This window comes from Octodon degus, unplaced genomic scaffold, assembly GCF_000260255.1.
Source record: "Octodon degus isolate 3935 unplaced genomic scaffold, OctDeg1.0 scaffold00196, whole genome shotgun sequence".
Taxonomy (NCBI): domain Eukaryota; kingdom Metazoa; phylum Chordata; class Mammalia; order Rodentia; family Octodontidae; genus Octodon; species Octodon degus.
The window spans coordinates 1908806-1911956 of NW_004524772.1; the positions used below are offsets into that span (position 1 = coordinate 1908806).

The 3151-nt window shown below is 41.0% G+C and overlaps 1 pseudogene; it reads left to right on the forward strand.

Annotated features, from left to right (window-relative positions):
- The window catches only part of LOC101566253, a 20518-nt pseudogene extending 19613 nt beyond the window's left edge, over positions 1-905 (forward strand).
- Positions 906-3151: the final 2246 nt, after the last annotated feature.

Sequence of the window (3151 nt, forward strand, 5' to 3'; positions counted from 1 at the left end):
AAGTAGGACCAACTTTGAGGACTGTTAGTGTTTACCAAAAAATCCCACAAAGCTGAAAAAACAGAAATAGCTAAATGTTTCCTAGAACTTAAATGTAATATGCTTTTAAACATCAAATGCTGACCAGTGTGCCCCTGACAAAATCCCATGCACTTGTAATTGGATTTTCAGAAAGATATATTGAGAAAAAAGAAAGCAAACAATGTTCTTATTGTGCACTGCTGCAAGTGATTATTATTTCTTTAAGACCTGTTTATTAATAATCTCTGACCTATTTGGCGGCAGCCATCAGGTAAGCCGAGACAGGTGCAGGAGCTGTGCAGGAAGAAGTCCGATGTGACGCGCTTTCTGTTGCAGGAGCGCTGCAGGAGCACTGCTGGCAGTACCGCCAGCTCTCGGGCTGCCCAGGGCTTCTTGACAGACAAAACTCACAGACTGGTATACAAGGCAAAGCAAAAGTATATCATATACAGGATTCATGTGCGCCACGGTGGCCACAAACGTCCAGTTGCTAAGGGAGCAACTTAGGGCAAGCCTGTCCATCATGGCGCTAACTAGTGGAAGTTGGTGCGAAGCCTTCAGTCTGTTGCTGAGGAGTGAGCAGGATGGCACTGCGGAGCTCTTGAGAGTTTTAAACGCTTGCTGGGTTGGTGAAGATTCCACATACAAATTTTTTGAAGTTATCCTTATTGATCCATTCCACAGAGCCATTAGAAGAAATCGTGACACCCAGTGGATCACCAAACCAGTCCACAAGCACAGGGAGATGCGCGGGCTGACACCTGCCGGCCGCAAGAGTCGTGGCCTCTGAAAGGGCCACACGTTCCACCACAATGTTGGTGGTTCTCTCGTGCAGCTAGGAGAAGGCGCAATACTCTCCAGCTCCACCGTTACCGCTAATAATATAAATGATATTTGTAAAATTCATACCCAATATACAATTTAGGACAGTTCATCTGCTTAAAGGTGTTATTTGTTAAGTAATCTACTGATCCATGAATGTTATTTCAAATGGAAGTTAAAAGTGCAATAATATTTGAAGACTATAAGTGATGGTGTATCTTTGTTTCTAATAAGATAAACTTCTTTATCTTTGCCTAATCTTACTAGGGGGTTATATATCAGTATTCGAAACATGCTATGTGGTATAATAAGTGTAAAATGAATTCTTTTTTTTTTTTTTTTTTTGATGGAACCAGGGATTGAACTCAGCCCCTTGCACTTGCCAGGCAACCGCTTATTCTACTGAGCTATCTCCCAGGCCCCTAAAATAAATTCTTTAGAAGAGAAATGCTAAAACTAGCTCTGTAAATCTGTGTGGTCCATGTAATGAAACCTACAGCTTTATTGAGGTATTGCACTACTCTGCTGGTTTGAAGTGGCTGGGTGTTTTGGAGTTTAGCAAATACAAACTTAAAATTGGGTAACCTTGTGTTATGATTGTATGTAGAACAGGTTAGAGCTTTTCTCAAATTCAGAATTCCCATTTGTACAGCTGATTCTTCTGAAAGTGTCCAAACTCCTGATCTGACTCTATGAAATTGTGTACTTGATGCACCGTAGTCAGCAGTGATGTTTAAGCTGTGTTTTAAAGTTCATGGATATTGAATGAATACTGGGTAAATTTAAGGTTTGTAAGTGTAATAAATCCTAGTGTGGGAAACTGGTAAAGCGGCATTCGGTAAATACCTGAGAATACTTTGAACCCTATAGCTACATAGGGGGAAAGTATTGGCCCTGAGATCAATTGATGTCACTGCAAGTTAATAGTTTTTAGTCTTTTCATGTTCTCATCCTGGTTCGGACTGCTACACAAAATTCTGGGTTTGCTGACTTGAAAAGTAAAGGGTCAGGGCTGAGATAGCTGCCTAAGTACCTGGTTAGGCAAGCTCAGGGTTTGATCCCTGTCCCCACATGCCCCTGGAGCATTGAGCTGGCCACTGAGACTGGGCATGCTGGTGCACTAGAATCCCAGTGCTAGGGAGGTTGAAACCGGGAGGATCACTACAAGTCCGAGCTGTGTAGTGAAACCCTGTAACCCAAATATAAAAAGAAAAAGGATCTAGCTGCAAATATAATTGGTATTTTCCAAGTACTGATTTTTCTTTCTATAAGGGCTTCAAAAGGGTCAGTTGATGTTCAGAAAACATTTGTTAACAAATAAAACCTAGAGAGTTGAGCTTTTATCAAAATGAACAAAGGGCCCATACATTTTTGACCATATAGAGGTTTGGGTATAGCAATAAATATCTACTAAATTAATATAAGAATAATAATCTTTGACTAGAAAGAATAAAAGCAGTCTGAAATGAATCAAATCAAAGTAAAAATGAGTTGTGATAACTTCAAAATAGTACTTTAAATGCCTTTATTTCAAATAAAAAATACCCAGAGGTGACAGTCAAATGTTTCTCTTTGTTTTTTGTTTTTAGCACTACTGGGATTGAACCCAGGGTCTTTATACTGAACTACATCTCCAGATACTTTTTAAAAAATGTGAATCAGAATCTAGCTAAGTCACCAAGTATCCACCATGAGCTTAAGACTATGTTTTTCCCTGGCTGGGAAGATAGCTCAGTGGCATAGCACCTTCCTGGCAACAGCAAGGTCCCAAGTTCCATTCCCGGTACCAAAAAAAACTTGTGCTTCTCCTGCCTCAGTCTATCAGAGTGGCAGGACTAGGAGCCTGGGCCACTGTGCCCAGAAACAGTCAAGATATTTAATTACTGCTGGCCACAGGCACCAACCAGTAAGAATGGCCAGTGCTGTCTAAAGCCAGGTAACCTCCTAAGTGCTAGTGTTAACTGCGTGCCCACCTTGCAGTCAGACCATGATGTGCTCCACCAAGTTGCTCTTGACTCAACTACATGAAGGAGATAAAATAATCAGGCCGGGGTGTAGTTCTCAGTGGTAGAGCTTCCTTGGCATGTTGGAGGCCTTAGGCTTGATCCCAACCCACAAAAATGGAAATACATACATAAAGCTTTTAACTTATTTATTATTTGTTTGTTTTCTTGATAGAAATACATCCCCTCTTTGAACTCATCAGTTAATAGGGATGGGGGACTGATTCTTTTGGCTTAGAAGAAGTTGTCTACTTTTTTCACTGATAGGTTGAAGGATGACTGGGCTAGGAGGGCCAGTTACTTGA